Source organism: Lithobates pipiens, unplaced genomic scaffold (assembly GCF_037356315.1).
Source record: "Lithobates pipiens isolate NorthernLeopardFrog02 unplaced genomic scaffold, aLitPip1_a1.2 Scaffold_30, whole genome shotgun sequence".
NCBI classification, from domain to species: Eukaryota; Metazoa; Chordata; class Amphibia; order Anura; family Ranidae; genus Lithobates; species Lithobates pipiens.
This window is the reverse complement of record NW_027507791.1, coordinates 140,312,151-140,326,824: the sequence shown is the minus strand read 5'-3', so window position 1 is coordinate 140,326,824 and position 14,674 is coordinate 140,312,151. Positions and strand designations below refer to the sequence as shown.

Sequence of the window (14,674 nt, the reverse complement as noted above, 5' to 3'; positions counted from 1 at the left end):
TTTCTTTGGAGCACTCTGACAGAATTCCAGATTGAACCGAACTTTGTCAACTGGGTGAAGCTACTATATGGGTCTCCTGGGGCGAGGGTAAAAGTGAATAACGAACATTGTCAGGTTTCGATTGCTGAGGGGGACGAGACAGGGGTGCCCTTTGTCCCCCCTTTTCTTCGCCCTCGCTATCGAGCCTTTGGCCCTGTGTCTTAGAGCTTCCCCAGGGATAAAAGAAACGAGGAAAGGATGAAGAAAAAGTAATATTTGCAGACAATCTCCTCTTATTCCTTAGTGATACACAGGAATGGCTAAGGGAGACCATGTGTAAAATCAAAACCTTTGGGCATCTTTCAGGACTGAGGATAAACTGGGAGAAATCCATTTTACTGCCCATTGATCCACTAGATCACCCTCTGCCCCAAGAGGCAGAATGGTTACAAATAGCGAACCAAATAAAGTACCTCGGTATAAACATTTCTAGAGACAAACAATTTATCGTAAATAATATAGCTCCATTGTTAAAATGTAAAAGGTAAAAATTATCATTTGGAAAAAACTCCCACTATCAGCGGCAGGTTGTTACAATTTTATTAAAATGATACTTCTGCCACAACTGTTGTATGTTCTCCACAACTCCTCAGTATGGATTTATAAAATATGGTTACATAAAATTCAGTTTACTTAGAGAATTAATTTGCAAAGTGGGTCCATCTCGCATTAGCCTTGGTACACTGCAACTCTCAAACGAGGGAGGGGTAGCCCTCCCACATTTTTCTAGTTACTTCCTGGTGGCCCAGCTCCAACACATGGGGGGTGCATGCGAAAAAGAGAGAAGGACGAGAGGGGAAGATCCTCTTTTGTAACTCGTTGGATAATTCTTTGACTGAAGCATTAGAGGCGGGGACATTCCTGAGGGGACTCCCTACTCTTGACCTGATGGCAAGAATATGGGAAGTGGCAAAAAAACCTTGGGTTATAGAGGTTTCAGAGTACTCCCCCTTATGGGTAAACAGCAAGTTGGGTGAGGTGCAGAAACTGGGCCCGATTAGAGAATGGGAAAGACGAGGCTTAAAGTTAATTTCTCAGATTTATCATGATGGAAAGATTTATCAAGACGACCCTTTCAGGATTTAAGAGGCCAATTCGCACTCCCCAAGAGATCTTTCAGGTATTTGCAGGTAAGACACGCCTTGACAGAACAGTTTAAAGGGAGGACATTAGAATGGAGCAGAATGCCAGTACTACAAAATATCATTAAGGCTAAGTCACGGAAGGGTCTAGTATCTAAAATATATTCAAGTATACACAAAGGCAGCCGGGAAGGGCTGCAAACAAGGCCCTATAGGAAGAAATAGGAAAACGATGTGGGAAAAATTAACGGAAGCACAATGGGAAAGGATTCTTTAACTTGCTCCGTGGGTATCACTCTCCCCACCCCAGAAGATGTCACACCTTTTTTTGTTATAGAATCTACTACACACCTCAAAAACTGTTCTGGTTTGGTCGGAGACAAGATGACACCTGCCCAAGATGTGGTAGAACAAGGGGGGACCTTATCCATATGTTTTGGAAATGTCCAAAACTATTTAGATACTGGAGGGAGGTGGTGGATACTATTGCCCAGGTGTTTAAAGGCCGTATAGACATGGATCCCACTCTGTGGGACTTGGGGTGGATAGAGGAAGAGGGGAGACCCAAAAAAGTACCCAGTTAGCAACTCTGAGATGCTCTTCCCAGGCCAGGAAACTTATTGCCCAGAGGTGGCAGTCCTTTGCCCCCCCCCCCACATCCAGTAGAGAATGGGAACAGAGTATGGAGGTGGTGATTATTAAGGAAAGGACGTCATATTAAACAAGGAAGCCTTAACAAATTTTACAAGATCTGGAAGAGGTGGAATGAGAAAAAGTAATGTGGAGTGAGATCGGCTCAGGATATTGTGGGTTTCTGCAGGCCCACTGGAATGGATGTGGTATCGCTCTACGCTGATGACACGCTTATATACCTGGGGGACACCCAGGGCTCCCTTACGGCCACCATGAACCTGATTACCCTATTTGGTACATTGTCAGGTTTTAAAATTAACTTGGACAAATCTGTACTGATGCCCTTGTCCCCTCTAACGGCTCCCTTACCCCCTTGTGCAAACATGATCCAGACGGTTACATCCTTTAAGTATCTGGGGGTGCAGATATCCCCCGAGGTGACGGAATATGCTAAACTGAATCTTATGCCATTGTTACTTAAGTTCAGAGATAAATGTAAGATCTGGTGTAAACTACCGTTATCGGTGGTGGGCAGGGTAAACCTCATTAAAATGGTGTGGGCCCCGCAGTTGCTCTATATTTGTCATAACTCCCCGACCTGGATCCCGAAACGTTGGTTCGATAAAATTGACTCTCAGTTTAGGGAATTAATATGGTGTAGAAAGACGGCCAGACTTAGTTTACTTACCTTGCAATATAATAAGGACGAAGGGGGGTTGGCACTTCCACACGCTAGGATGTATTTTTTTGCTTCGCAGCTCCAGCACCTGGGTGGGTGGGGGTTGGATGACCCATTGGACCCGATCCGAAGGATACTGGCTGACACGGTCGCCTCGGACACAGCATTGTCTAGATTGGAGGCAGGCTTCCCTCATATGGACAGGGGTTCCCCGACTGTTATACTGCTGAATACACTGTGGTCTCATGTTAAAAAACTGCTACGAATACGTGGCTTCCTTGCCCTCACCCCTATTTGGCGGAACGCTAATTATGGTGAACTTTTTAAGCTCAAGGGATTTGGTAACTGGAGTGGGAGTGGTCTTCAGTATCTCTCGCAACTGTATAGTGGACGGGTACTGAAGTCCTTTATGGAAATACAAGCGGAGTTTGACATCCCTCGTAGGGATTTCTTTAAATATTTACAGTTACGTCATGCGTTGCAGACACAGGCACAGAGTGTGCAGCTCTCCCTAACAGACCATCCTGTGGTGAAGGAGATATTTATGCAGATTGACCGTAAAGGCATGATCTCTAGGGGGTATGCTATGCTTCTTGACGCGGTGCAGGACCCGGCACGTCTTCCATGTCGGCAGAGGTGGGAGGCGGACCTGGGGCCCATGGACGTGGAGACCTGGAACCTTTGCTTGTCCTCCGCTCCGTTGGTGTCGGTATCGGCCTCCCATAGGCTCTCCCACCTATATTTACTACATAGGACCTATAGAACTCCAGTTAAACTGCACAGTTGGGGTGTTAGAGGGTCTCCCCTTTGCCCTAAATGTATGCGGGACCATGGGGATCTTATGCACATGTTCTGGGGGTGCCCGAAACTAAAACGATATTGGGCGGGAATTTTCGACACTATATCCTCAGTGTTCTCTGTTGGTATTCCGCGGTGTCCATTGGTCTGCCTGCTGGGGGCCCTGGATGAGGAATCATTGACGCCCTCGGCCCATACAGCCATTATCAGGTTACTATATGTAGCTAGAAAATTGATAGCGAGACTATGGATGACCCACAGGGTTCCCACCAGGCAGCAATGGATAGAACAGGTGAACCAGATGCTGATCAGAGAAAAGATAACATACCAACACAGAAACGCACCGCACAAATTTAATGCCATGTGGGGGGGGTGGCTTGAGGTCCCGGGACTAGCTCCCCACCAACTTATACAGGACAGACTTTTACAGGGTTAACTGAAGGTCCTAGGACCGGTATATGGAGGTACATAAATGGTCATGTTTCCAGGATGGGTCTAACTCTATGTCTCTCCCTTATCCGGTAATTGTACGGGGTGTAGGGAGACACCAGTGGGACTGTGTGCTGGGCTGTGGGCCGTAGTATATATGTAAGGTACCTATGCGGCTGTTTCCTGATGCGGAGTGGTCTATGAGAGAACGATACTTTTGTTTTTACTTTTGGTTCCTTTTTTCTTTTTTTTACCTCCTTTCTTCTTTATTTTTTGGTTTTATTGATATTTTCCATGTCTCGACAGTTTTCAAACCGAACCTATTTGTATTTCTATATTCTCTGTATACTTTTGGATGTAAAAACCAATGCTACTGTAAGACTGTACTTTACTCCTATGTTTGGTTTGTACCATAAGTGTTTTACAATAAAAACTTATTTGATTTAAAAAAAAAAAAAGTAATGTGGAGGAATAATGATATGCAAGGATGAGGCCTAATAAACTAGGAGGGACTAAGGCCAAGTATCTTGCTGAGTGATGAATGGAGTGGTGAGCGTTGAAGGTATTAGAAGCATGGAAGCGCGGCATGTTCGATTAGTGGAGTAGGTGTGATTAAGGGGGAAGAACAATATAAATAATCATAGTTGTTTACGAAGGGGGAGTCTAAACGCTGCCTCTTTACTCTTTTTTAATAATGTAAAAAGCATGAGGTGTAAGTTTTGTAAATTTAAAAAGGAAAATAAAGACCAAGTAAAAAAAAAAAAAAAAAAAAAAAAGAAGATTGCTCGGAAGCAGACTCATCCGCTCAGCCTGCCGAGCAACACCTGGTGACTTGCGTGACCCGGGTAAGGAGCAATGAACCATTGCAAATGCCTGGTTCAGAGCCTGCTCAAACCACACGTGAGGCATCACCACGATCGGTAGAGCGAGAGCAATAATTCTAGACCTAGATCTAATCTAACTCAAAACATGCAACCTGTAGAATTTTTTAAACGTCGCCTATGGAGATTTTTAAGGGTAAAAGTTTGTCGCCATTCCACAAGCAGGCGCAATTTTGAAGTGTGACATGTTGGGTATCAATTTACTCGGCGTAATTATCTTTCACAATATAAAAAAAAAAAAAAAAAAAAATGGGGCTAACTTTACTGGTGTCTTTTTAATCCAAAAGGAGTGTCTTTTTTCCAAAAAAAAAAGTGCGCTTGTAAGACTGCTGCGCAAATACGGTGTGACAGAAAGTATTGCAACGACTGCCATTTTATTCTCTAGGGTGTAAGAAAAAAAAAAAAAAGTAATGTTTCGGGGTTCTAAGTAATTTTGTAGCAAAAAACAAATAAACAAATCTTAAAAAAAAAAAAAAAAAACACACGTTCGCGTCACAGGATTCCCCCTCAGAGGCGATTTATTCTTCCAAAGCAAATACAGTGGAACCTTGGATTACGAGCATAATTAGTTCCAGAAGAATGCTTGTAATCCAATGCACTTGTATATCAAAGCGAGTTTCCCCATAGAAATCAATGTAAACTCAGATATTCGTTCCACATTGACTTCTATGTTATGCAGTACCGCATGCAGCCAGAGGTGAGGGGGCGCCAGAGATGCTCGAAAACCACTCAGAAACAGTCAGAGGCTTGGAAACACTCGGGGGGGGGGGGGGGGGGGGTCACCAGCGCCCCCGCACCTCTGGCCAAATGCGGTACTGCACACCGCAGACTCTTGAATTCTGCTCGTTTTTCAAAACGTTAGCAGACCGAGTCAGGATTTAAAAAAATGACCAGTTACACTTTACCTTGACTGTTTCTGGGAAGTCTTCCAGGATCACACCCTGAGATGACTGGTTCCACCTAAAAAAGAAACAAAAACCCCCGGCCCCTCCCAGTGCTCCTCAGTTGTGAAAAAGCATTGAACCACACCAGTGCACGAGAAAAAAACACCTCAAAACTTCATACAAAATAAACATATAAAAAAGAGCGGGTGGGAAGTAGGCCTGCTGTCCTGGAAGACTTCCCAGAAACACTGTTACTGTTAAGTCTAACTGGTCATTTTCTCAAGTCGTCTTCCAGAACGGCACCCTGAGAAAAGAACAAGTAGCTCAGGCCTACCTTAGGGCAGGACAACAGTTTGTAGGACCTTCCTACCAAACACCAGCTCCTGAAGTGACAACACCTCTACCCTGTAGTAAGGGAGCAAGTAGGCAATCTACAGGCCAAAAGGATAATGGCCAAGATGGTAGTAGCAGGTCACTTCATCCCTACTAGTTTTGCCAAGGCATTGGCTTCATGAGGGGAATAGAATACAAGAGTACACACATTGCTCTGATAAAAGAAAAAACAAAATTCATAGAAAAAGAAACACACAAGAAAAAAAATCCATAACAAACAGATGCGTATTTTTGAATGATTAGGCAACATATGTCCAAACCCTTTCCCCCACGTAATCACACAGTCACCATGAAAAAAAATCTCCCATAAACCCATCATAACCCCAATAGCCACATAAAAGCAGGGTCAGCGCGGTTCAATTCCAGAGGGGACAGCAAGCCCACACGGCCACGGTACGACTACAGAGGGCCAAAGGAAGACCTGATAAAAACTGAAAAATATATAAAATATACAAAATAAGAACAGAAGTTCATATCAATGCCATAAAAAGGAGCTAAATAGCATCAATACATACCAAAATCTTCAAAATTATATAGAAAAAAGGGGTGCTGCAATCAAAAGAAAGTGGTCTGGCCATAATAGAGGCCAAAAAAAAAAAAAAATCAGGGATGATAGCATGTAAAATCAGAATTAAATAAAACTACATACACATGTATGAAACCCTATCCACTGCAGAAAATAACTTACCCCAGAAGATTGTGGAACAATCCAGGTCATTCAGCAGGCTTTAAAGTAATAAAGTTGGGCAGGAAACCTTAGTGGAGGACAAAGCCAGGTGTAAATGGCAAAAAATGTCTAAACACAGCATTCACAAACCTGAGCAGAGAAAAAGTATATCCAAATACCCAAGATAACCACATTTTATTTTCTTCCAAAAGTGCACAAGTCATTGCTATACCCTCCCAGGTGATCTATTGTGTCAGGATGCCAAAGCTTAACCGAAAATGCTAGTGCTTTGGTGGACAAGTATCTATCCCAACAAGATAGATCTCGCTTTTACACCACCACCTCCTTTTTCAACCCTGTAGTGTCTCAGGAAGGTGCTCTGGCTTGTCCATGTAGCTGCCCTGCATATTTCCTCCACTGATGCTCTGGCCCTTTCTGCCCAAGAGGTCGCTAGAGACCGAGTGGAATGTGCTTTAACTAGTTGCTGACCGCCGGCCGTCAAATGACGGACAGGCGGCGCACCTATTGTGGCGGGAGGCCGTCATATGACGGCCTCCCGTTTAAACAGGAAATGCGCGCGATCGTGCGCGCGCATCCCTGTTTCTTCGGTGGCGGCATGTCACGGAGACATCGCTCGCCACCGAAGGGGGTGAACAGCCATTCGTTATGGCTGTTTACCACGTGATCGGCCGTGATGAAGTCACGGCCGATCACAGATGGTCACACCCCGAACGTGCACGGCGCATGTGCGCGATCGCGCTGCGCGTGCACGCCGGTGGCGGCGTGTTTCCCGGGAACACTGCTCGTCACCGACGCTGGTAAACAGCCATTGGCCGGCTGTTTACCCACGTGATCGGCTGTGATCCTTTCACAGCCGATCACAAAAATGTAAACAAACTGCGGTAACGGGATGTTACCGGGTTCTCCTCCTCACACACCGATCGTGTGTGAGGAGGAGATTGCGGTAACATCTCGTTACCGCATACAGTGTACACTAATCATACTGATTGCCCCCCCCCAAATAAAGAGGACCTGTCACCACCCCTCATAGTACCTGTCAATCACAGTCCATCAGAGTACCTGTCACGGCCCATCAGAGTACCCGAGTACCTGTCACGGCCCATCAGAGTACCCGAGTACCTGTCACGGCCTATCAGAGTACCCGAGTACCTGTCACGGCCCATCAGAGTACCCGAGTACCTGTCACGGCCCATCAGAGTACCCGAGTACCTGTCACGGCCCATCAGAGTACCCGAGTACCTGTCACGGCCCATCAGAGTACCCGAGTACCTGTCACGGCCCATCAGAGTACCCGAGTACCTGTCACGGCCCATCAGAGTACCCGAGTACCTGTCACGGCCCATCAGAGTACCCGAGTACCTGTCACGGCCCATCAGAGTACCCGAGTGCCTGTCACGGCCCATCAGAGTACCCGAGTACCTGTCACGGCCCATCAGAGTACCCGAGTACCTGTCACGGCCCATCAGAGTACCCGAGTACCTGTCACGGCCCATCAGAGTACCCGAGTACCTGTCACGGCCCATCAGAGTACCCGAGTACCTGTCACGGCCCATCAGAGTACCCGAGTACCTGTCACGGCCCATCAGAGTACCCGAGTACCTGTCACGGCCCATCAGAGTACCCGAGTACCTGTCACGGCACATCAGAGTACCCGAGTACCTGTCACGGCCCATCAGAGTACCCGAGTACCTGTCACGGCCCATCAGAGTACCCGAGTACCTGTCACGGCCCATCAGAGTACCCGAGTACTTGTCACGGCCCATCAGAGTACCCGAGTACCTGTCACGGCCCATCAGAGTACCCGAGTACCTGTCACGGCCCATCAGAGTACCCGAGTACCTGTCACGGCCCATCAGAGTACCCGAGTACCTGTCACGGCCCATCAGAGTACCCGAGTACCTGTCACGGCCCATCAGAGTACCCGAGTACCTGTCACGGCCCATCAGAGTACCCGAGTACCTGTCACGGCCCATCAGAGTACCCGAGTACCTGTCACGGCCCATCAGTACCCGAGTACCTGTCACGGCCCATCAGAGTACCCGAGTACCTGTCACGGCCCATCAGAGTACCCGAGTACCTGTCACGGCCCATCAGGGTACCCGAGTACCTGTCACGGCCCATCAGGGTACCCGAGTACCTGTCACGGCCCATCAGGGTACCCGAGTACCTGTCACGGCCCATCAGGGTACCCGAGTACCTGTCACGGCCCATCAGGGTACCCGAGTACCTGTCACGGCCCATCAGAGTACCCGAGTACCTGTCGCGGCCCATCAGAGTACCCGAGTACCCGTCACGGCCCATCAGGGTACCCGAGTACCTGTCACGGCCCATCAGGGTACCATAGTACCTGTCACGGCCCATCAGGGTACCCAAGTACCTGTCACGGTCCATTAGGGTACCCGAGTACCTGTCACAGTCCATCAGGGTACCCGAGTACCTGTTCCAGTCCATCTGTGTACCAGAGTACCTGTCATAGTCCATATAAGTACCTGTCACCGCCCTTCAGAGTACCCAAATACCAGTCACCAGGCCATCAGAGTACCCGAGTACCTGTCACCAGGCCATCAGAGTACCCGAGTACCTGTCACCAGGCCATCAGAGTACCCGAGTACCTGTCACCAGGCCATCAGAGTACCCGAGTACCTGTCACCAGGCCATCAGAGTACCCGAGTACCTGTCACCAGGCCATCAGAGTACCCGAGTACCTGTCACCAGGCCATCAGAGTACCCGAGTACCTGCCACCAGGCCATCAGAGTACCCAAATACCTGCCACCAGGCCATCAGAGTACCCGAGTACCTGTCACCAGGCCATCAGAGTACCCGAGTACCTGTCACCAGGCCATCAGAGTACCCGAGTACCTGCCACCAGGCCATCAGAGTACCCAAATACCTGCCACCAGGCCATCAGAGTACCCGAGTACCTGCCACCAGACCATCAGAGTACCCGAGTACCTGTCACCAGACCATCAGAGTACCCGAGTACCTGTAAGACCATCAGAGTACCCGAGTACCTGTCACCAGATCATCAGAGTACCCGAGTACCTGTCACCAGGCCATCAGAGTACCCGAGTACCTGTCACCAGGCCATCAGAGTACCCGAGTACCTGTCACCAGGCCATCAGAGTACCCGAGTACCTATTTCAAGCCCATGTCTCATAGAATATACGTTGGGGTGTTTGCTTTCCAAAATGGGGTCATTTTGTGGGTAATTTCACTGTCCTGGTGGTCCAGGACCTTCAAAAGTGTGATAGGTAGGAATGAAATGAGATGTGTCATTTATGCTCCTAGAACGCCTGAACGTACTACTTCAATGTTCGGCCTCTCTATGTGGTCAGGTTGTGTAAAAGTCCTACACATGTGGTATCGCCATACTCGGGAGGAGTAGCAGAATGTATTTTGGGGTGTAATTCTTGCTATATACATGCTATGTGTTAGAAATATCTTATAAATTGACAATTTTGTGTAAAAAAAAAAAAAATGCGTTTTAATTTTTTTCCACATATTCCAAAAACTTCTGGAAAAAAATGAACCGTTCAAAAGACTCATTATGCCTCACAGATTATACGTTGGGGTGTTTGCTTTCCAAAATGGGGTAATTTTATGGGAAATTCCATTGTCCTGGTACTCCAGGGCCTTCAAAAGTGTAATAGGTGGTTGAGAAATGAGATGCGTAATTTTTGCTCGTAGAACGTCTGAAGGTACTACATCAATGTTACTGCTCTGTATGTGGCCAGGTTGTGTAAAACTCCTACACATGTGCATCGCCGTACTCGGGAAGAGTAGCAGAATGTATTTTGGGGTGTAATTTGTTGTATGCATATGCTGTGTGTGAGAAATAACCTGATAATATGACAATTTAGAAAAAAAAAAAATCTTAATTTTGCAAAGAATTGTGGGAAAAAATGACAACTTAAAAAAACTCACCATGCTACTTAATACCTTGGGATGTCTACTTTGTAAAAAGGGGTCATTTGGGGGGTATTTGTACTTTCCTGACTTGTTAGTGTCTCAAGAAATTAGGTACACCTGATGTACTGAAGGCCTGATCAGAAGTGATCAATTTTCAGTGATTGGCACCATAGTTTGTAGACTCTATAACTTTCACAAAGACCAAATAATATATACTAATGTGGGTTATTTTTATCAAAGATATGTAGCAGTATAAATTATGGCCAAAATTTATGAAGAAAAATTACTAATTAGCAAAAATTTATGACAGAAACGAAGAAAAAGGCATTTTTTTCACAAAATTTACGTTTTATTTTACTTATAGCACAAAAAATAAAAAACCCACTAGTGATTAAATACCACTAAAAGAAAGCTCTATTTGTGTGGAAAAAAGGACGCAAGTTTCATATGGATACAGTGTAGGATGACTGAGTAACTGTCATTCAAAAACTGTGAGAGCGCTGAAAGCTGAAAATTGGTCTGGTCAGGAAGGGTGTGTAACTGCACTGTATTGAGGTGGTTAAAAGTTATTCGGGGCTGCTCCCCACCCTGATCATAGGCAGAAGTAATAGTCTGCTTGATCTATCTTGCTATGGATGCTTTTAGACACTTGCTAACCCTTTTTCTGGCCAGAAAAACTAACCAATAATGGGCTGGACCTTCTAAACTCTTTTACTCTAAATAAGCCAACAGATATCTGACATCAAGTCCTGCCCAAGAACAACCCTGTCATCAATTAGAAAAAAAGGGTTCTTTTATTGACAGAGCCTGGATGTCACCTATCCTTCTAGCCATTGTCACCACCAGCAGGAAGGCTGTATTTAGGGTAAGCAACTTAATAATAATAAGAGGCAACGGCTCAAATGGTGCCCTGGTTATCGCTTCCAAGACTAGCGCAGGGTCCCAAGGCGAAAACTTGCTCATCTGCACTGGGGATAGTCTATCTGACTGACAATCTTTTAATCAAGGGGTCCAGAGCCAACCTCCTGTCCAAAAAAAAAAACTGGACAAGGCTGCAACCTAAATCTTAAGTGTCTTGGTCACCTACCCCTGATCTGCGCAATCCTGGAGAAAGTCCAAGATAGCAGGGATCTCTTGTTGGGAAGTCCCCTTCGCCTGGCACCAGCGCGAGAAGACTCCCCAGACTTTGGCGTAAATACGGCTGGTAACTGGCTTCCTACTCAAAAGAAGGGTGTCCATTACACGCTCAGAACATCCCTTTTTGCAGGCTCTCCCTTTCAAGAGCCAAGTTGTGAGCCTGAAGAAGCCGGTATCTGTGTGGCAGTCTGGGTCCTGAAGGAGAAGGTCTCGCCCCTCCGGAAAGTGCTGAGGGGGGAGCTACAGACCAATTTCCCAGGGAAGGGAACCTGGTCCTCTTGAGCTGCCAAGGAGCAATCAGAATCAGTCTGCCCTCTGAGAGACTCAGCTTCTGCAGTATCCTCAGGATCAGAACTAAGAGGGAAAGGCATATGCCAAGTGGAAGTCCCAGACTTGGACCAGCGAGTCTACCCCTTCTGAACCACACCCCCCTCTTTTCACTCTTCTGTTCCTTCTGCGGGGAAAGATCAATAGGTTGCCAAAGTTTCGGCATAAAAGGGGTGGGGGGAGATTTCAGGGTTCGATACCCACACTCCCTGGTGAATCGTTTGTCGACTGAGATAGTCTGCTTTGACATTGTATGCCCCCTTTAGATGTACTGTTGAGATAGAGGGGACTCTCTGCTCTACCCACTCCAAGAGTTCCAAAACCAGGGTCAGAAGAGCATGAGATCTGGTGCCTCCCTGATTATTCAGGAAGGCCACTGCAGTTGTGTTGTCGGAAAGGATCTGGACCTCTCTGCCCTTGATTCTTTCCTCAAAGGCCCTTAAGGCCTCTCTGACCGCCAAGAGTTGCCAGAAATTGGAGGAAGCGTTCCTCTGACTCTGGGCTTGAAGATCCTCTAAGTGGGCCCCCCAAACGCTTGCATCTGTTACCCTGAGGGGTTGGAGCTGGGCCCAAAGGTGGTCCTCCCACAAACTGAGGATTGAGCCACCACTGCAGAGACTTCTCCACCCTTTCTGGAATGGGAACCCCGTTGTCCAGCTTTCCTCTCTTCCCATCCCAGGAGGATAGGAGAAATTGCTGGAGGGTTCTGGAATGGATATGAGCCCATGGGAAAGCAGGGATGCAGTATGTCATCAGTCTGAGAACTCTCCTGTAAGAGACCTCTAAATCTAGAAGGGATGCTACTGCTGCAATGAGGCCCTCTACCTTCCCCTGGGGAAAAACAAGCTTCTGTGCTGTTAAAGCTACCAAGAATACTTTTTTTTATTCTTTAATGTTTTAGATTACATACATCAGGGAAGAAACCAATTTAAAATAAAGTAACACAATTCTACCCTCTGACATTTCAAAGCCTTTCCTTCCACCTCGCCCAAGCCCCCCCTTCCCCGCACCCTGTCCCTTTTGCTAAAGGCCCACGTTTTCATTTACGATTACTCTTTTCTTTCCCTTTTCCAACCTCACCCTTTTCCTCGTCCTTCCTTTCCCTTTCCCACCCTCCTTTCTCCTTCCTCTTCTCTGGTTTATTGAGTGATCTCCGTCACATACCTCCATGTACTTTTAAACTTATTCCACTCTTTCCACTTGTCCTTACCTTCTACTTCATCTATCTGGTCCTCACCCCAGTCGACATCCCTGTCCTTACCTTCTACTTCATCTATCTGGTCCTCACCCCAGTCGACATACCTCTCCAATCTTTGTATGGTGTTTACTCCAAAAATCCAATCCCGCGTTTTTTGGGCTTTCCACTTCCTGACATTTTTTGGGGATGACACTTAGCTACATTGAGCAGGACTGGAATTATTGAAGCTTTGTATTGTCTTACTGTTCTATCTGTCCCATGGAATAAACATATCCATGGGTCCTCTGGGATGTCTTCCTTCGTGATGATCTTGATGAGGAGCAAAATATATCTCCAGTATTTTTTAATGACGGGGCAATCCCACCACATATGATGCATTGTACCTTTAATTTTACACCCCCTCCAGCAGTCCGAGGACTGCTCCCGTTGGAAATTACCTATTCTATCTGGCGTCAGATACCATCTCGCCAGACATTTATAATTTGTTTCAACCGTCTTCGTGTCTGTCGCAGAACCATGAGTAAGCTTCCAAATTTTTTCTAACTTGTGTAAAGTGCATTGTGTCCCCATTTCATTTCCCATTTCTTGATATATGGAAGTACATCCCCTTCCTCTCCCCCCAGGAGGATTTTCTATAGGCTTGCTATATATTTTTTTGGGGTATTTCCTCAAGGTTAGTCTCTCCGAGTGGAGTCTTCTCCAGATCGAATGGGGGTTGGAAGATTCTCCACAAAATGCTTCAATTGAATATACCGCCATGTCAATTTTCATCACCCCCGTGTCCGATTTAAGTTCTTGAAAAGTGCGTATTTTCCCATTTTTTTACTGCGTCTTTCAATTGTATGTCACCTTTTTTTATCCAATTACTCCCCACCTCCTTTCGTCCTGGATCAAAATATTAATTTTCCTTAAGGTAGATCAAAGGGGAATTATACTTTTTTTTGTAGGTGTACCCTAGCCCATATTTTCAATGTGACTCGTTATATCGTGCGTATTCTCCCCCAGTGTTGTATACTGTGGTGGGTTCCAGATTATATGACCTAAGTGTACATTACTCATTTTATATTCTATACTAATCCATCTCTTGTCTTTACTTTGTGTCCATTCTATAAACCGTGTGAGACCGCATGATCATTTTTTAAAATCTGGTGTCGCTAGACCCACCGTTTTTTTTTTTTCCTGGTTCATTACCAAGTCTGCTATTTGTGTTTTTTTTATTACGGCAAATAAATCTAGAGTATTCCTTTTAAAGTTCTAAAGGATTGGGGGACTGCTAAGGGAAGCATCTGGACTTTATATATATTTTTCGGGGCCATCGTTTTAACTATTTATTTGCCCTATCCAGGAGAGGGGGCGGCTTATTTTATTAAATTTCCGTCCTGATCTCATCTAGTAAAAAGGTATATAGTTCATCAGGTAGATTTTCCTCAAGGTATCCGAGTATCACTCCTAAATATCTTTTCTCCATGGGAAGTGAAATTCTTTTAAAAGTTTAAATTTAGTATTTCTGACTTATTGGGGTTTATTTTAAAGGTTTGAAAATTCACCATATTTTAACACATTCATCAGATTTGGGATCGTTATCCTGTGGTTTGA

General features: G+C 45.9%; 1 protein-coding gene across 2 annotated transcripts in view; it reads right to left on the bottom strand.

The window, feature by feature from the left end:
- The window catches only part of EXD1 (exonuclease 3'-5' domain containing 1), a 618,256-nt gene that overhangs the window by 555,391 nt on the left and 48,191 nt on the right, over positions 1–14,674 (bottom strand). The window contains exon 2 of one of the 2 annotated variants that reach the window (XM_077464920.1): positions 6,507–6,573. The exons of the other annotated variant lie outside the window; for it this stretch is intronic. The gene's annotated coding sequence lies outside the window, so the exon portion shown is untranslated. The remainder of the gene's footprint in view (positions 1–6,506; positions 6,574–14,674) is intronic. 2 annotated transcript variants of the gene reach the window in all.